The following is a 21,544-nucleotide window of genomic DNA, read 5'->3' on the forward strand; positions in this document are numbered from 1 at the left end:
TAAATATATGTGTAGTAGCTATTATAAAACATTTTTACAGTTAGGGAAATAATTATGACATTTCAGTTAAAAATAAATAGATTGAAAAGGAATGTAGTTAAATCTTAAGTGGTCAAAGATACTCTGCAATATAAACAAAACCAAAATGAAAATATATAAATAATGGTTCTATTTCTATTCTAACTCTTTTGATTTTAAAATTATTTCTTTGTATGTTTGTGTAGTCTTTTCTGCATCAATTTCAATGACTATTAATGCTAAGCATTTCCAGAGATTGTGGGGTGTGGGGAGCAACTCGGACTAGACTAAGTTACTGGAATTAAGACTTATTCTATGCATCTGCTCTCCCACAATATGGCACTGAGAAGGGAGAAACAGCTTCTACACAGCTGCCTCCAGTTCAACCAATAAACTGTAGGACCTACTCCTGATTGCAGGAGAGCAGCGTACTCGGCGTGTGGGTAGCAGAGTTGGGATTGGTGGAAGAGGACTATAAAGGAGGAGAGAGACAACATGCACCAGGAACATCTAAGGGGAACATCTAAGAGGAACACCTGTGCAGCCCCCCGAGAGAGCCGGCCGGCGGTGTGCCGCTCCCCCGCGGAAGTGGGGAATGTGGCAGGGGGAACCGCCCTTCCATGGAGGTGGAAGGGATGGTAGCCAACCCGGGAAGGACCAGCAGCCAACTCGGGAAGAACCAGCAGCAAACCCGGGAAGGGCCGAGCAGACAAAAGAACAGCGCAGGGTCCTGTGTCGTTCCTCCACGAAGAGGGGGAGCGACAGTGGGGTGAACGCATTGTTCATTATCAATTCCTTTGGCCTGTGTCTATATCACACCAGATAGCTACAAGCATACAAGCCTTTCATATAAAAAAAAAAAAAAGAATTGACTCGGTGTATGCAGACATTTAAAGTTTGCATGGGTTTTGGCTCCATGGCCAGTTTAATGTTTCATATTACTTTTTTTGTTGTGACATTCATACTGGGCATAATAGGCCCTTTTATTTCTAGGTGAACATAGTGTCTTTTCACATAGATTTTAAAAATGAATAATTTCATTCAAATATTTAGCCATAGACATTTGTAGCCATTGATCTACCTGTCAGCTAAATGAAGTATGCAACATTGCTCTTGCTGTTGCTGGGAAAAAGTAAAATTGTATATCAATGTGCATGTGCAATTAACTGATAATATATGGACATCTCCTTGCTTTCTAATATTCCTTATGTTCTTTGAAATTCATCTTTGTTACTTATTTGCTTTGTTCTAGATAGCTTTTTGTTTCTGTATAGTCTAGGATAGTCTCTCTCTCTCTCTCTCTCTCTCTTTTTTTTTTTTTTTTTTTGGACAGGCAGAGTTAGACAGTGAGAGAGAGTAAGAGAAAGACAGAGAGAAAGCTCTTTTTTCCACTGGTTCACTCCCCTAATGGCAGCTAGGGCCGGCACTGTGCAGATCAGAAGCCAGGAGCTGGGTGCTTCCTTCCGGTCTCCCATGCGGGTGCAGAGACCCAAGCTCTTGGGCCATCCTCTGCTGCACTCCTGGGCCACAGCAAAGAGCTGGACTGGAAGAGGAGCAACCGGGACTAGTACCCGGCGCCCCAACTAGAACCCTACTAGAACTAAAACCTCGGACTAGAACCTGAAGTGCCGGCGCCACAGGCGGAGGATTAGCCAATTGAGCCATGGCGCCAGCCATAGGATAGTTTCTTTAACTACTACTTTGACTACTATTTAAAAAGAGGAAAGCAAGAGGAAGAAGAGAAAAGGGGGAGGGCTCTCAATTTTCAAGAGCCAATATTTTATAGAAAATTTTTATTCCAATGAACTTTTGTGGCTTTTCAGATCTTTCTAGTCTTTCTATCCATTTCCCTTCTATATTAGAAAATCTGAATTGTTGTCAGATATCTAACATTAGAATTAATTATTCATTCAAACCAAAACAAATAATCTGTACAGGCAAATTGGACAAACTTGGTGCTACACATTGCAAATATATATTGGCATTATTTATTTTCCCAATGCTTCCATTTCTTTTCTTTTTGCTTTTTGAGGCTAGAAAGAATGGTGCAACATTCATAGGAAGAGAAAATTCCTTTAAACTCCTGGTAATTCATTTATAACACTAATTCTGCAGTTCACGTCATGTAAACCCATGGATTTGGAGTCCTGAGAGATTCCAGAAGCCCATAATATGCCCAGATAGTCAAATGCAGGTAAAATTGACTTCGTGGAATTTAGAACTTTATAAACCTTAAAATATGAGCTGGTTGTCCTCCTTTTCCTTAAGTTCATTTGAAAAGAGACAGTACACTCAATACAATTTAAAGAAATTCAGTGATTCAGGAGGCTTCAAGAAATATGACAATAAAGTACAATGTGATAGAAGGAAGAAAGGGATGCTAGGATGTTGAACTTCCATTCTGGGAAAGATAGCCTAACACTTATAAGAACCAGTGAGCCTGAGTTAACTTTGTAAAATTATGCTGAATTGGAACAGTCTTGAGATAAGAAGTGATTTGTCAGGCTTTTATTACAGAACTAATCCAACTATTTTTATTTCTAAATTTTTAAACATTTTTGTATTCAAGTGGCAGAAATACAGACACAGAGAGATAGACCTCCTATTATTGAACCTTGGACCTGGAAACTCAATGTAGGCCACCCTTGTGGTGGGAGGGACTTAACTACTTGAGCTATCACAGCTGCTTATCAGATCTAAATTCACAGGAAGCAACATTCAGGAGGCAGGTCAGAAATTGAATCCAGGCACTTACATAGGGGACGCAGTCATCTTAAATGGCATTTTAACTTCTAGGTCAAATGCTTGTCCCTAGTTTAAGTATTTTTTTTTCGTTTTAGTTTACATGTAATAATTGTATGTATTTATGGGGTTTGGTGGGATATTTCAAAAATATGTATACAAATATGTACTGATGGTATCAGGGTAATAACCATTTTCATTTCCTTCTCCTTTGTTTGGTTTGTAGACTTTCAGATTCTCTCCTCTAGTTCTTCATAAAATGTATAATTGTTTGAACTACAGTCTTTTAACTTTTTTATTGTTGAACTCAATTTAGTGGAGCATTAAGTTTTTGACTATAATGTAAAGTAAGAAAGAATGAAAAAGAAGGAAAGGAAAGGAGGAAAAAAGAAAGATAGAAAGATGGGAGAGAGAAATACAAGAAAAAGAGAGGGTGGGGGGAAGGGAAATATCATATTCTTAGAATTGTATCTATGAGCTACATTGAATCTGTTCTCTTTGTATGAGTATCATATGAACATGGGATTTTTTGAGAATCATGCATTTGCTGTGACCCCAAGAATCTGTTGTGTTAATAAATCACACACAAACACACACACAAACACACACATATAGTAACAGCTTATTGTGAATGATAATCAGCCTACTGTGCTGTAGAACACAAGAACATATTTCTCTCATCTAACTATGCTTTGGTACTCTTTTTTTAAAGTTGAATCTGTTCATAATGATGTATATAAAGAACTGGTGGAATAGAGCAAAAGTGGAATAAAAGCAGTTCACATGGATTTTTGTCTTTTAAGTTACATTTATCAAATATAGTCATATTTGCAATATCCATATTTCCCAATTTAATTATGAGTCATCAAAGCAATATCTGTGCATATCTGAGGTCTACAACATGCTTTTGTACGATTCCTATATTGTAAAGTGGTTATTATGATGGGATAATAACAAATCCTTTATCTCACTTACTTACTCATATTCTCCCTACTGTAGCAAAATCTGAATTGTGGCATGATATAATTTACAGACACATAGATGACTTACAAAAGAGCGCTGACACCCCATGGGAGACCAGGAAAAGCACCTGGCTCCTGGCTCCTGCCATCGGATCAGCGCGGTGCGCCGGCTGCAGCGGCGGCCATTGGAGGGTGAACCAACGGCAAAGGAAGACCTTTCTCTCTCTGTCTCTCTCTCTCACTGTCCACTCTGCCTGTCAAAAATAAAAAAAAAAATAAAAAAAATAAAAAATAAAAAAATAAAAAAAAACAAAAGAGCGCTGAAAGATCACGTCCACATTAAATGAAGCTATTCATGAGTGAGTGGAACTTTTGCAGACATTCTTTCTAGTTAAGTTGAATTATTATAATTGTGAAATTCTGCTTTAAAATTGATTCTTAGGAGTTTTGAGTCACCATGCCTCCCAGGATGTTCTTCAAGGGGAAGCTGAAATTTGGAATTAAACTGAGACATAAACCTGGGCACTCGCATGTGCGATATAGGCATCCCAAGTGGAGGTTTATCTTGTCGCACCACAATGCCTTCCCCAGCTGGTTAATTTCACTATTTTGTCTTCCACATCACAGAGGAAAAGTTGTCTTTTGACAATTTTTAACATACATGCTGCTGTCTAAATTATTGATGTGAAACCAGTAATATGCTTTAAAAATGAATATTTAAGCATGTGGGAAATGGAAACATAAATAAGAAAATTATTTCCAAAAATACGAACCTACAGAATTATCGAGTGTTGATGGTAAGTTCATTGTGTTGGGACTACATATAGCATATCAAATAGGGAAAACTGAAAAAAAAGTCATTAAAAGGTAGCACCTAATATACAAGAATATTGAATTCTCAAATTCTTAGAAATTAGAGTTTTAATGTTTCTGCAGCATATGATTCCAGAAATGAAACTCATGCATCATATTTGCATATATTACTAAGAAACAATAACAAAACCTTCCTTCATAGTAATTCTTTTAATGAAACTCCAGAAACTAAAACAGCAAATGCCACCCCATTTGTCCATGTTTCTCACAGGAAATAGATATTTTTGTGAAGAGAATATTTGGTTCAATAGCTTTTTTTTAAAAAAAAGGTTTCTTTATCTATCTGGAAAGCAGAGTTACAGAGAGGCAGAGACAGAGAGAAAGAGAGAGGTCTTCCATCCTCTGATTCACTCCCCAAATGGCCACTATGACCAGAGCTGAGCCAGTATGAAGCAGGAGCCAGGAGCTTCCTCTGGTTCTCCCTGGTTCTCCAGGGTTCCAACGATTTGGACCATCTGCTACTGCTTTTCCAGGCCATAGCAGAGAGCTGGATAGGAAGTGGAGCAACCAGGACTTGAACTGGTGCCCATATGGGATGCCAGCACTTCAGGTAGAGGCTCTACGCACTTTGCCACAGTGCTGGCCCCTCCAAATGCTTTTTCTTTTAGGTTTTTTTCTCTAACAAAATAAGATGGTTTGTTATCAAAGTAATTGAAGTACAAGACTCTATCTCTATTTTCCATAATATCTTGCCATATTGTTCTTTATTTCCTAACTAAGATCCAGTTATTAGCATGTACTTTGTATGCAATTGGAAAAGTATTGGATCCTCACACAGAACTAATTCACTCTTGTATTAAGATTTGACTTTTTATTATGCATTGAAGCTGTCTGTTGCCATTTTCTGTTTGGTGTGAATCATGCTCTTCAAATTGCACATTTAAATGTTTCACACAGTGGTTAGGAACATGCAACTCAATAATTATGACAGAGTTGAAATTCATTTATAAGCTGATAATTTCAGGTAGCTTAATAAACTTTTCTTTGTCTTAACTTATTGCTAGGTCACATGATTATTTTAATGGTGTCCTGACACTTTGCAAATGCTCGGTTGGTTTAGTGATGATTGTTTTATCACAGATGTATCCAACATCTTATTTAAAAATATGTATTGTACAGAAATGAATTAACTACCAGAGTGCAAACACTGAGAAGCTGTAAATGAGAAGTAAACTGGAATGTTAGTTCTGTTGGGCCTTTAAAAGTTTCTGCATCTAACAGGGAACCAAAATTATCACAACAGAAATTAAAACAATTGCAATCTTTTATGTAAATCAACATGTAGGGCACAACGGGTAAACAGACAAGAGAAATACAGTTTTGTGCTGTATCCCTGGGAACTGGTCCTTCAAACACCATAAAGACTGATCATCAGTGGATAGAAATATAAGCACTATTTCAGGTTACATCTATTTTGAAATTAGAAAAAAAATCACCAATGCTTATGTTATAGCTATTTAGCACTGAATAAAATTTATTTAACAAAAGACAAAATGCCGTAAGGATGGGATGGAGGCAAGAAGGATGGACATGAACCCTTTAAACTAACTATAGTACCATTCTCATCTTACTAGTGTTTTTACCATTTCACTCATGAACTCCTCTGGTCCGTGGAGATCACTGCACATCAGTTGGATCTACTACCACCCACTTGCTGTAGTATGTTGCATTCAGCCTGAGTCTTTTGACTATAAGCTCTCTGAGGGAAGAACCTGGCTTATCTGAATCTGACCCATCAATGTGATTTCAGCAGTTGGTATCAAAGGACTTGTGTGGATTATACCTTGAAGAACATTATTATTCCTTGCTTCTGGCTCTTTAGAAATTTGTTCTTTTATACTCAAGAGGAGACTCTTAAAATTCTTTTCATCCTTCAGAAGAAAAGGTTTTGATAGTGTGTCTGTGCATCTTATCTTTGAGAAAGAATTCCACCACATCACTCCCCTCTTCTCAATGCATGCCAGTAACATAAAATAAACATTGCTTATATAGGAGCAAAGAGAATTGGTAACTAAATCCCCCAAATCCCAGACTGTCAGAAACTCTAAAGAGACAATCACAAACCAACCCATAAAATGATAAAAATCATTATACAATCTATTATACAAAATAAAATACAAAGTGTGATTAAATGTCTTTTCATGAAAGTGATAGTTATGCTCAAACATGTGAACAGACACTGTGAATATAATGCCAGAGCTCTAAGCTATTGGCAAGCAGCATTGACTCATGTCCAACAGCCCAATATCCTCTCTTTTGTGAAGTCCTTGGGTACCAGAGTGATGAATTCACATGGAATGGAATTAAAGCTAAAGAAATGATAATTGGAATGAACTACTAGGAATATCTGTATTACATACTGTTTTGAAACAAAGAATATAAAATAGTCAATTTAATCAAACAAGATAGCTTTATTATTTGCCTTAGATTTCACTATAGAAATGTACACTATAAAATTTAGCATGAAATAAAAAAATCTTTATATAAAACTCTTAGAATAACTAATGAATATACACATAGAGCATGAATGGATGGGTAAATGGATAGAATGAATGAATGAATGAATGAATATTGGAAGAATTCTAAAGAAAATAGCTTAAAATTAAAAAAAAATTCCTTTAGGATATATCCATAATTTCAATATAAAATTATATAGTAGTGATTCATGATTTTGCTACTAATAGTTCATTTTCTCATTGCTAAACAGCTTGATTGTAAAAATACTAACCATAAAAAAGTTCTACATTTTATAAAGGAATATTTAATTTTAGATATCTGCTATCATCAAAATATATTTTAAACAGTGATTGATATAGGGATTATAATGCAAAGCAGCCATTTTGGGGACTACTACAATTAAACATTTCAAAGATCATAAAATTCGTCTGAAAACATCTCTTCCTGATATTATCATATTTTCATGTGACAGCAATGATGGACAGTTTCCAATTTTAGTCAAATACTTAGGGAGAATTCTCTTTTATGTGGAAGTCCCTTTCTTTGAGTTCGTTCTATTTGTTAGAAAGTTTTTTTTTTAACTTTTATCAAATAAATATAAATTTCCAAAGTACAACTTTTGGATTATAGCCGCTTTTTCCCCCCATAACCTCCCTCCCACCCACAACCTTCCCATCTCCCACTCCCTCTCCCATCCCATTCTTCATCAAGATTCATTTTCAATTACCTTTATATACAGAAGATCAATTTAGTATGTAGTAAGTAAAGATTTCAACAGTTTGCACCCACACAGAAACACAAAGTATTGAGATGAAATTCACTTCCCAGTGACTTGCTTTCCTAAGATGTGCTTTATTTTAGATATTCATTAAAAAAATGAGATAAACCTCAAAGGGTATTTTTGTTGAGATAATATTCTTCAACAATCATTGGATTCTAACAATGAAGCTATTATCATAAATCTGTACATATTTTGATCTCTGTGCTTAATGAGATATATGATGATTTTCCACTTACAATGTAGCAAAACTAAGTACCCGACAAGTATCTGCTGGCTTATCCACAATTATCTTTTACGATTATAAAAAACAAAATAAACATACGATAATCAAGTATGCTCCAGAGATGTATTATATAAGCCTGTGTATGGAAGTTGCTTTCAAATTCTACAAGGTTTTTTTTAAATGGAGGACAATTATTTGTGTTCATAAATGAAACATTTGAAAAGGAGTAGGAAGAGAATAATTCTAAGGGGACATCATATTCCTTCATTAATAATTTATAAGTATTCTTACTGTTAAGATCAATAACTAACTTTGAAAATTTGAAATACTCTAATTAGTTTTATTTTGCATAGTATACCCAACAGGAAATAATTCATACTTGAACTACATTAAATCTTTAACATTCTTTCGTAGCTTGATGAAATTATACTCTATTTTAAAGTGAAAGTCTGTAATAAAATAGACTCAAGTTATTTCTGGGCAGAGACTCATTTCTACTAAATTGTGTTGTCTCAATGCTTTCATTTTTGTTTTCCTTGGGAATCTGAGAAAATCCTGTGATTTGAATAATGAACACAAGTGCTTACAGATATTTTTGGTCCATCGAAATGCTTTTGACACATCGAGCAATCACAAAACTAGCACTGGTCTGAGCATGATGACAACTTGTCAGAGTGACGCGCTGTACCTACCTAGGCATTTTCATGTTCTAAAGATAACAAGGTGAAAAGTGAATAAACACTACACAACAAGAGCACAGAGAAGTCTCCATTTGCATTCCAATGCTTACATTTTCTCCAAGGGTTATTTTACTTTTACAGAACAAAAATCCACATTTAAGTTAAAAACTGCCAAATGAAAACTGGAATACACAGTAAACTGTAGGTTTAGAAAATCAGAAATGCAAACAATAGCTTACTTTGCATGACTGGTTCTTTTATTTTCATATAGTTACAGATGATGGAAATAAGTATGAATTCTAAAAAATAAAGGGATTTCTGTTGTTGTTTTTCATAGGCAGAGAGGAAGAGCAGTAGTAGTTTTCTATGCTCACAGGATAGCACCATTTTGTCTTTTTTTAATTTTATTATTATTTTTTTGACAGGCAGAGTGGACAGTGAGAGAGAGAGACAGAGAGAAAGGTCTTCCTTTGCCGTTGGTTCGCCCTCCAATGGCCGCCGTGGCCAGTGCGCTGCGGCCAGGGCGCTGCGGCTGGCGCACCGCGCTGATCCGATGGCAGGAGCCAGGTACTTCTCCTGGTCTCCCATGCGGGTGCAGGTCTCAAGTACTTGGACCATCCTCCACTGCACTCCCGGGCCACAGCAGAGAGCTGGCCTGGAAGAGGGGCAACCAGGACAGAATCCGGTGCCCCGACCAGGACTAGAACCCGGTGTGCCGGCGCTGCAAGGCAGAGGATTAGCCTAGTGAGCCGCGGCGCTGGCCACCATTTTGTCTTTAAAATAAAACTTCTATCTAGTATTTACCTATGAAATATGAAATTCTATACATTGATTCTAATCTTGTTTTCTATTGCAAATCTTTCAAACAGAATGTGTAAATTAAGGAATGTTATAATTATAGGGAACATTCTAATAATAGAACACAGAAAGAACATATCTTTATCCAAGTTTACTAGTAGGCTAATTCTGCTAGATTGCTTGTATCATACCTTCAATCTCTGTTGCCTCATTTTAATTTTCACTGTAAATATAAATATATATTTACTCCAGACCCCTGATTCCTATAACTAGTAAAATATATTGTGATTGTTTATCAGATCACAACAATAGTGTTAGATATAACCGAATAAATTGTAGAGTCACAAACTGAATCACACAGGTACACGATATAGGTGTGGGGTTCCTGTGAAGAGAGCGGGCACAGGGTATGGCACTGAGAGAAGACAAAGTGCAAACAGAGAGCAGAAGGTGTGGTTAGAGAGTGACATCACTTTCCTCCTTTGCTGAGTTCCTCAATGCTTTGTCTGTCCCTAAACTCTAGGCAATTTTGAAAATACAGCTCCAAATGTCAATTTAAATGACATATTAATTGCCTGATAACTTTAATTAATGAGGCACCATTTTCATTCACTGTTCTTTTTAAAATTCTTACTTCAAGAGCTGTTTATCTTATGGATAGTTCAAAGATGTAACAGTTGAAGGCTTCACAGTACTCTTTACTTTTTTTCTAAATGAAATTACTATGGAAAGATTGTAGATCATTTAGAAGCACACTTTCACTTAAGGAAAAAAAGAGTGCATTTCATTCCTTTATTTTTCTGCTGGTTATCTTGCTGCTTACCAGACTAGCTTCATATGTATCCTTCAACTAACAGCTGTCAGAAATGTTGAATTGGGGCCCACACTGTGGTTTAAGTTGCTGACTGTCAGGCCCGCATCCCGTATGGGCACCGGTTCCTAGTCCCGGCTGCTCCACTTCATATCCTGCTCCCTGTTATTGTGCCTGGTAAGGCAGCAGAAAACAACCCAAGAACTTTGAATCCTTCTACCCATGTGGGAGACCTGAGTGGAGTCTGGGCACCAGGCTTCTGCTTGGCCATTGCAGGCATTTGGGAAGTGAACAGCAGATGGAAGATTCACTCTCTGTCTATCTCTCCCTTTCTCTTGATACATTGCTTTTCAAATAAATAAAGAAATCTTTATTTAAAAAAATAAAGTTGATTTAATGTCAAATACTTTACAACCAAAATATCTCTATTTTGCATCATTTTCCAGTACTTAATTGCCATTTTGGAAGCAATAAATAGTAGGCGAGTTTGTATAGACATGGGGAGATTTATTTTGTAGCAGGTGCTCAGAGTAGTTGAACCAAGAAACTGTGACCATAATATAGACAATGTATGGATGGATATAATATCTGCACTTAAGTTATATGGTAAGTATTATTTCAAGCTTAGATTTAACATTTTATGCCCAAATATGTTATTTTTTAAAAATCACAACCTTCATGATATCTTTAAGTCAAGCCACACTACTAGACAGTTGTAGATCTGGTACACAATATTTCCTTTCTTCCTGGAATGTTTGTATACCAACTCAATTTACATTACACAAGTTATCTGTGCTTTGGTTGAAGTGATACGTAAGGGCAGATCCTATACATTGGTATTGAAATTGATCTTAAAGATTTGTAGAAGGCATAATCAACTACCCCATTCATGAAATCATGTATGTCTTGTCAACTATGTTCAATTAGATCAGGCAATGGAACAAAGGTTACAAGATGAGTGTCATGAGCCAATAGTTTTGAGTTCAAATATCAATTCAAACTCAGGCAGCTTTGTAACCTAACTGAACCTCACTGTCCTTGTCATTGAGATAAACACTGATTAATTCAGAAAGTTTGTAGAAAAATGAAAATAAAGTTATGAGTTTATTTTGGTGCAAAAATGTTTTTGATAATATGTGGAAAAGCACCTAGGGAGCCTTTTAACTTATAGATGAGCAGTTTAAATGTACATCTCAGCTGGGGTGTCACCTTCTCAAAGTATGTTATCATACATTATGTTGGTTACCAATGCTTAAAAGAGGTTGAAAACAGAAGAGATTACATATAATGTTGTTTCACTTCACATAAATAATAAACTTGTTCCCTGGGCTTTGATCTAGAAGTTGTTTGTAATGAAGTTTGGTACTATTCCTGGTATCAGACCATACTTGTTCCTTGTTTTGCTTTACATAAAAATAAAACCCTGATTTTACGCTTATTTAATGCACTGCCCCCAACATTTATATTTAAAGTGATATAAAATAACAGAGTATGTTGATTCTACTTTTATTTTCATTTGAAAGAAAAAAAGAGAGAATGGGAGAGGGAGAGCAATTCTGTCTGCTGGTTTACTTCTCCAATGCCCACATCTAAGGCTGGGCCAGGCCGAAGCAAGTAGCCCAAAAACTGAATCCATGTCTCCCACATGATGTGGCAGGGACCCAAGTACTTGAGCTGTCACTTGCTGCCTCCCAGGGTGTGCATTAGTAAGAAGCTGGATGGAAAGCAGAGTAGCCTGGCTGCAAACCAAATACTCTGATATTACGTGTAAGTATCCTAAGTAGTAAATTAACAGCTCTGCCAATTGCATGCACCTGGTTCTGCTTTTATATATTTCAAACTTGATTTATATTCATTTTGGATAATTGTATATGAAGAGAAAGTCTTAAAGAATGTAATATTAATAATGTAATAATATATAGTGTTGCATATTAACTATTATATTTATAATATATTATTATATAATAATGTAATAATGTAAAATAATAAGGAAATTAGAATTCTAAATATATGCATATTACTGTGTCTTAATAAGAAAAAATCCTTCTCAGATTTATAACAGGTACTTAATAGTTAGTCATTTATTCCTAATTGATTTGAAACAGAAGCTGAATAATGGAATTCCTTGTACTCAGTGTATCTTTCAGAGATTTAAAGTTTCAGTATGTTTTCTAGTTCATCTCAAAGGTCATAAGAAAGGAGAAAGATTAAATGATGTCAGTGAAGTTCACCTTATGACAGTAATTACAAACATCCTATTTAATATGGATACAGCCGATCTATCAGCTTTGCTCCCAGATATCACCGATGCTCCTGCAGCAGCAGGTAGTATTGGAAATGTTAAACAGTTTAATTTACAATGAAATGAAATGAATCTCAGTAGAATAAATCAAATGTCTCACCCATGAAGGGTAATTATCTTTCTTTTTCTCAAAAAAAGACATCCATGACTGAGTTATGTCTTCTCACACTTGGAAAGTAATGGAAGCTATTTCTAGATATATATTTATGTCTCATCATTTAATTTTTAATATTTTTGTTATAATTTTACCTGATTTCCTAAGAATATTGTCAATAAAACAGCAATTACTTTGTCAGTTACTGTTGACAGCAGAAACGTCTCTCATGTAGTTGAAAATACCAGTTATTAACTCAAAATCTGTAAATTGTAGAAATGATAATTATTATTATGAATATCTATTTTTTCTAACCTTATCATTGTGAATTCTATTGTTAATGATCCCACATTTTTCCTCTCTTTTCTTAAAAGCAGTTAGATACTCATGAAAGAGAAGTTGAAAATGCCTGCTGGCATAGTAAGGCAGCGTGTAGCTTGGTTTCCATCAGTGAGGGCAGAAATGAAACCCATTACTGTGGACGCATATTTAACTGCCATAGTTAAATGTCCTGATCCTTCACATAGTTTGCAGAGACTATAGGGTCGAACAAGAGAAGTTTCTTTGAGCAGTATGTAAGAATTTTAGTTAAATTGCTTTCATTAACATTAGTAAGAAGCTGCAGGAAAAAGCTTGCAATACACTTTAAAATACTACCAATAAAGCAAGCCTCCATTCAAATATTTTTAGTAAATATTCCTTTGTTTCTTAACTTTGGCAATGTGTCTAATACTTACAGTCCACAATAAAGTCATGAAAATGACTTCCTATTACTGAATATAACTCTGAACCCAGAATAAGGGAAGAGTGACACTTTCTTCTGGAATCTGTATAATTCTTCTTGCTTCCTTTTAGAGAACACCTCACCTTCTCTGTAGAGATGCACATTAAAGACACCTAACTGGAATGGGTCCTGATTAATTTTCTTTCAAGATTATGATTGTGTATGTGCATATACACACCTTTGTATATACTCATATTAACATAAATAGTCCCATACACATAGAGGAACTACTGATGTGTAAAAGTCAATGATAAATATTCATATAAGAGAAAAGAAAAAGGTACGTGGATCACAAAACTTTAGCATCTTGAGTATTCTATATCCTGAGCCTATGAAATGACCAACTATACAGCTGCAACATAGGGTATATAATTTTTCCAGAGGTGCAAAAATGAAGATAAGTATGGCTTTTTCATACACAAAAACTCTAAAGTCTTTTTACTTTAAATTAGACATATGAAAAGAAAAAATTGTCAACAAAAGAAAGGAAAACAAAAACCAAAGAAAAAAAGAGAGGATGTACAAAAATGCCAGCCCTCCAACAGTACATTTCTCATTATGGTTGGAAATGAATTTCAAAGTTTTTATTGAAGATACCAGCTAGTTAGAAAATTGGACAATTGTGAGCAATCAAATCTGGTACAGGTACAGCAATCCGATAGCATGTTGCTATGACTCTTAGTGGATTCCCTGGATTTTCACATCTTGATGAGGTTCTCTGCTCTATTTCAAAATAACCACTTGCAAACGCTTCCCCCAGTGCTGGAGTTGTTTGAGTGTTGGGCCGAACAGTATGAATCAGGAGTAATAAAAGCATCAGCAGGATTCATTTGCAGCCTCCTGCCGGGAGACACTTTACCTTAGCAGCTCAAATTATATTGAATTGTAATGAATGAAGAAGTGGATCCCTGCCAGGGAATAGTTTGTAACTTGGAAAAGTAGATATAATTACATAATAATTCTGCCTTTGCAGAAGGTGTCTCTGCTTTACGAGTACCTGATGTTATTTACAGCTGTTACTTGCAGCTCTGTTTAGTCATCATGTTGGTATATCAATCAAACCTAAGAATTTTATGTTCTTTTTATTTCTACTTTACTGCTAAACAAAAAATGTCATGGCATTTATTCCACTCCTGCCATCTATCTTGGGTTCAGCATTTTAACTCCTAATATTCCATTGCAAGTTTTATCTACAGATCATAGATATCTAGAATATGATGCATTTTTATAGCTTACGTCTTTCTCTCCTTATCTTTCTCTCTCTCTCTCTGTCTGCTTGTTACCAGATTTTCTGTCTCCAGAAATATTTGCCCATTTGGGGTGGATGCTATGGAGCCACAGGTTAATCTGTCACATGGGACACTGGCATACTATATTTGTGTACCTGGGATTGAGCCTTGACTTTGCTTTCAATCAAGCTTCCTGCTACTGTAACTAGGAGGTAGCAGATGATGGCCCAAATAATTGGATTCCTGCCACTCATGTGGGATACCCAGATGGTGTTCCTGCTCCTGGCATTGGCCTGGCCGAACCCTGGCCATTGTGGCTATTTAGGGGGTAAACCGGTGGATGAACTCTCTCTCTTCTCTCTCTCTCTCTCTCTCTCTCTCTCTCTATCTCTCTCTTTCTCTATCTCTTTCTTTCTCTTGGTCTTTCTCTGTCACTCTTTGAAATAAATAAATAAATCTTAGAAAAATATTTACGCATTTAACCCATGCAGATATCCAACAATAAGAAAGGGTGATTACATAGGAATATCTTTTTTTTTTTTTTCCTGATCAAGGCTCTTTAATTGAATAAATCCAGTAGTATTTAAACATGACCAGTTGTTTACAAGAAGGAGCACAAAAGATTTACATATCAAAAAGGCTCTTAAGGTTACAATAAAACACTTAGGTGATAAATGCAGGTTACAGGTGTGACTGATTATCTATATTATCTCTTGTGAGAGGTTTAGGTTCTTCCTGCCTCTTCCCGGAATCTCCCTAGCCCATTTGTCTGTGCCGGGAAGTCTCTATTCATATGTTTAAGTGTAAACAAAGGGAGGGACTACCTGTGGCTGCCCACATTTCCCCCTTTTTTATTTTTTGAGGCAAATATCTTAACTGAATATACAGAGTTATTTAAAAGATATGCCTAACTATATTCTTGAAGTTCTTTGACTATTATCCGTTTTTGTGTGAATATTCCTAAAACCAGAGGCCAGAGGAGCAGAATGTCTATGATACTCCAGAATCCTTCTAGACCTTCCAAGATGCATAATGTTATATTAATGCTTTTCAAAACATAGTTCAAAAGGAAATATTTGACATAAGATCTTGCTCTATTTTACATATGAGGATTCAAATGTTTGAATGTTCCCTTCATTTTAAGAACCTAGACAAATATATCTAATAGTTAATCTGAATTCATTTCATAGTAATCTCTGTGAACTTCAAATTATATATTATAACACAACTAGTATATACAATAAATGAGTATATATGAATTTTCAAGTAACACTCAAAGGTATTTTGGAATATCTTGTGCACTTTACTGACAGTACAAAGCAGATTAAAACTGAATTGGTACTCATTGTTTAAATATGAATCATGAATCTAGGGGCTGGCCTAGAGAGTAAAGCCTCTGCCTGTGATACTGGCATCTCATATGGGTGATGGTTCGATTTCCGGCGGCTCCACTTCCCATCCCGCTCCCTGCTAATGGCCTGGAAATACAGCAGAGAATAACCCAAGTGCTTGGGCCACTGCACCCATGTGGGTGACCCAGAGGAAGTTCGCTCCTAGTTTTAGTCCACCCCAGCCTAGGCTGTTATTGCTAGGAGAAAAATAGTGAGGCGATGCAGTAGGAAGAAAAACCCAGCAAGAGAAAAAGAAAAATGACCCAATTCATAACATGAGAACAATGTTAGAATTTGATTAAATTTTATACATGAGTCTACATGAATTGTTACAAACTAATTATAGGTATTTAATTAAAAGCAGTTTTCATGGAGACAGGAGATAAAAAGCAATGGTGATTATCCATGGTCTCTTCAGTGTCAGGCATGTGGCTTACATATACTTTGTTATTTAATCTTCACCACAAGACCATGAAAACCATGAAGCTGACAATTTACAAGAACATTCCTTTGAACACGGAGAAGATAAGCAACTGTCCTGAGGCCAAGTTCTAAACAGAAGTCATTTTGGGTTATCAAGGTCTAGCTCAAACAAAAGCCTACCCTAGAGTACCTTTCCACAGAAGCCTGGACAATCACCTGACAGATGTAGAAAAGAGCAGATTTGTTACCTGAATCCATTTCATTAAGCTTCCCAATTACATCACAAGTGATAAAGGAATGTTGAAGTATCCATTTCATAGGTTTGTTACCCACTTTATTTTTAAAATTTCTAATTAGTTTATTTGAGAGACAGAGGAGATCTCCTATCTACTGATTTACTCCCCAAATAGCCCACCATACCTGGAGCCGGCCCTGGCTAAAGGAACTTAGGAATCTAGGTCACCCAAATGGATGGCAGTACTCAATTGAACTATCACCTATCTTCCAGGATGTACAATAGAAGGAAGCTGGAGTTCAGAGTAGAGCTACAACTTGAACTCTCAGACTCCAATATGGGATGTGTGCATCCCAATCAATCTTAAATGCTGTATAAAATTCCCACCTAATTATTATTAATTTTAAAGGAATTAATGTCAAGGGCTCACTAAATATTTTTCTCTGTTTGTACCACCTAGTCTGTGTAAGAATTTGAAAAACCCTAGGTTAGGAGGAAATGTAAATTTTTTTTAAACTTTTATTTAATGAATATAAATTTCCAAAGTACAGAATATGGACCACGATGGCTTCCCCTCCATAACGTCCCTCCAACCCGAAACCCTCCCCTTATCCACTCCCTCTCCCCTTCCATTCACATCAAGATTCATTTTCGATTCTCTTTATATACAGAAGATCAGTTTAGCATACATTAAGTAAAGATTTCAACAGTTTGCTCCCACACAGAAACATAAAGTGAAAAATACTGTTTGAGTACTAGTTATAGCATTAAATCTCAATGTACAGCACACTAAGGACAAAGATCCTACATGAGGAGTGAGTGCACAGTGACTCCTGTTGTTGACTTAACAAATTGACACTCTTGTTTATGGCCTCAGTAATCACCCTAGGCTCTTGTCATGAGCTGCCAAGGCTATGGAAGCCCCCTGAGTTCACTGACTCTGATCATATTTAGACAAGGCCATGGTCAAAGTGGAAGTTCTCTCCTCCCTTCAGAGAAAGGTACCTCCTTCTTTGATGACCCATTCTTTCCACTGGGATCTCACTCGTGAACTCGTGGAGATCTTTCATTTAGGTTTTTTATTTTTTTTTTTCCCCCAGAGTGTCTTGGCTTTCCATGCCTGAAATACTCTCATGGGCATTTCAGCCGGATCTGCATGCCTTAAGGGCTGATTATGAGGCCAGAGTGCTGTTTAGGACATCTGCCATTCTATGGGTCTGCTGTGTATCTCACTTCCCATGTTGGATCATTCTCTCCCTTTTTGATTCTATCAGCTAGTATTTGCAGACACTATTCTTGTTTATGTGATCCCTTTGGTTCTTAGTCCTATCATTATGATCAATTGTGAACAGAAATTGATCACTGGGACTAGTGAGATGGCATTGGTACATGCCACCTTGATGGGATTGAATTGGAATCCCCTGGTATGTTTCTAACTCTACCGTTTGAGGTAAGTCAGCTTGAGCATGTCCCGAATTGCACATCTCTTCCCTCTCTTATTCCCACTCTTATATTTTTTTTTTTTTTTTTTTTTTTGACAGGCAGAGTGGACAGTGAGAGAGAGAGAGACAGAGAGAGAAAGGTCTTCCTTTTGCCGTTGGTTCACCCTCCAATGGCCGTCGCTGCAGCCGGCGCACCGCGCTGATCCTGGCAGGAGCCAGGAGCCAGGTGCTTTTCCTGGTCTCCCATGGGGTGCAGGGCCCAAGCACCTGGGCCATCCTCCACTGCACTCCCTGGCCATAGCAGAGAGCTGGCCTGGAAGAGGGGCAACCGGGACAGAATCCGGCGCCCCAACCGGGACTAGAACCCGGTGTGCCGGCGCCGCAAGGTGGAGGATTAGCCTATTGAGCCACGGCGCCGGCCCTCCCACTCTTATATTTAACAGCGATCACTTTTCAATTAAGTTTCAACAGTTAAGAAGAATTGTGTATTGATTACAGTATTCAAGCAAAAGTATTAAGTAGAACAAACAAAAAAAGTACTAAGAGGGATAACATATTAAGCTGCTCATCAACAGTCAGGGTGAGGGCTGATCAAGTCACCGTTTCTCATAGTGTTCATTTCACTTTAACAGGTTTCCTTTTTGGTGCTCAGTTAGTTGTCACCTATCAAGGAGAACAAGTGGTATTTGTCCCTTTGGGATTGGCTTATTTCACGCAACATAATGTTTTCCAAATTCCTAACAGGGATCACTTTTCAGTTAAAATTTAAACACCTAAGAATAATTGTGTGTTTATTACAGAGTTCAACCAATGGTACTAGAACAAAAAAAAATACTAAAATGGATAAAGTATTACACTGTACATCAACCGTCAGGACAAGAGCTGATCAAGTCACTGTTTCTCATAGTGTCCATTTCACTTCAACAAGTTTCCCCTTTGGTGCTCAGTTAGTTGTCGCCAATCACTCAGCATGATGTTTTCCAAATTCCTCCATCTTGTTGCAAATGACTGGGTTTCATTGTTTTTGACTGCTGTATAGTATTCTATAGAGTACATGTCCCATAATTTCTTTATCCATCCTACTGTTGATGGGCATTTGGGTTGGAAATGTAAAATTTATGTCAAGAATTACATTGTAATAACTCAGGTAGCTAAGTCTCTGGCCTATTCACTTAAAAGAATATCCAACTGCAAAGTAACTTGTCACTTTTAATAATTTTTCTCCATAGAGTTCGCACCCCACCAGTCAGGGAGATATACCAAAATATTTATCAGATATCAACCAGATCCTCTAATAGCTTTCTACTGGTTCTTGAAAAAAATATTCAAACCCTCCCTACTCCTACAATACATGTCTGGCAGCTTCCTGCCTCTCTGGCTATATTTCTTACTGTTGTATATATTGCTATTTTATTTTGTGTATTTAAAGTTCTTGTTGGCTGGGTCTTCTTTTTTTTTTTTTTTTTTTCATACCTCAAAAACTACCAAAATAGTGCTTGGGATGTTTTTTTCTCACTATCCTTTGGCAAAAACCATTCACTTTTCAGACAATTGCTTAGTATCTTCATTTTAGACCCCTCCTCAAACATTATTCTTCTGCAAAGAGAAATTTCTGAACACTTCATATAAAATATCTCTTACCACATCCAGGTCTTTTGCATACTATGCCACAGTATCTCCAGCACCTAGGACAGCGGCTAGCATGTAGATACTTAGTAAATAGGTTTTTAAAAATGAACGAATTATATGTAGTGGAAGCTCTATTGATATTCTTATTTCAAGGATTGTAGGATATTAAGGGTATAATAATCACATTTGTGTCTCAAAATAAATGTTTCTCTGATTTGAAAATGGTGATCCAATTTCTAAGGATGTCCTTAGTTTTGAAAAATGTCTCTTCATCCAGAAAGAGAACCTGTTTAAAAATAAAGACAAGGAAAATCAGAAGTGTAGGAGGAAGTTGACAGGACAATCTCTACCCAAACTAATTCTTCATTTAAACAGCTGTTACCCTAATAATCAATGAATATATCACTATGTCACTTGGACACTTTGAAACTAAAATTCTAACATGCATTTATATTTGAGTGCATAAAACAATTTTTATATATTTTCTCATTGACAGTCTTTTCCAATAGTACAAAAATATACTGAAGTTTTTTAACATAAATATTTACCAAAATATACATTTGTCAATATTTTGTCTAAGACAAATCAGAGTAGATCCAGTAGTACCACTTCAAACCCTTGTAGATTCCTGTTTTTAGTTTATTGATATTGGCCAAATAAATATTTAATTATTTAACAAAAAACTTGAAAATTCATTCGTGGTATAGTTTTGGTTTTGTTACAATCTGACTTTTTTCAATGTAACTTAAATTACTTCTCAGTGTAAGTTACTTCTCAGTGTAACTTAAATTACATTAGTATGGATTAAGCAAATAACCAATAATGCCAAAATTAGAATTGTGTATCATTTCAGAAGGATTTTTTGTTATTTATTTGACAGGTAGAGTTATAGACAGTGAGAGAGAGAGACAGAGAGAATGGTCTTCCTTCTGATGGTTTACTCCTAAGTGGCTGGTACTGCGCAAATCCGAAGCCAGGAACCAGGTGCCTCTTCCTGGTCTCCCATGCCCCATGCAGGTGCAGGGGCCCAAGCACCTGGGCCATCCTCCACTGCCCTCCTGGGCCACAGCAGAGAGCTGGACTTGAAGAGGGGCAGCTGGGACTAGAACCGGCGCCCATATGGGGTGCTGGCACCACAGGCAGAGGGTTAACCAAGTGAGCCACGGTGCCGGCCCCATCAGGAGGTGTTTTGTGACCAGATACTTTATTAAAGAGGCTATTGTTGTCTGAAATAAGCAACACTTTTCAGCTAGTTCTTTAATATTTAACTGATTCTCTTTATCGCCATATGGTTTGTAACTTCAGCCATAAATATAGAAATTATAAAGAGCCAAATTTAGACTATACCCACAATAGCAACCCATTCAGAGATTCCCATGAGGAAAATGTCTTGATTTCATTGCTCCCACTATGGATCACTTTTGTGAGCATTTAGGGAGTTTTCAGTGCCTAAAACAAGCCCCAAATTCACAGTTTGTTTAGAGTCACAGTAGGACAAATTTCTTTATGGAAGATTGACTCAAAATTGTGTGTCTTGAAAATATCACGTGTTGTTTGCATGGAAATTGAGAGTTAACATACCATTTAGATAAAGACCTACTGGAAAATAGAATAACAAGTATTGTTTTTTAACTGAAAATATTGTTTTATTCAGATGGAAAGCTCAGAAG

General features: G+C 36.5%; 1 protein-coding gene across 5 annotated transcripts in view; it reads left to right on the forward strand.

Moving 5' to 3' along the window:
• CADM2 (cell adhesion molecule 2) overlaps positions 1-21,544 on the forward strand; it is a 1,119,939-nt gene that overhangs the window by 685,528 nt on the left and 412,867 nt on the right. The gene's annotated exons all lie outside the window — the stretch shown is intronic.

Source organism: Oryctolagus cuniculus, chromosome 4 (genome assembly GCF_964237555.1).
Source record: "Oryctolagus cuniculus chromosome 4, mOryCun1.1, whole genome shotgun sequence".
Taxonomy (NCBI): Eukaryota; Metazoa; Chordata; class Mammalia; order Lagomorpha; family Leporidae; genus Oryctolagus; species Oryctolagus cuniculus.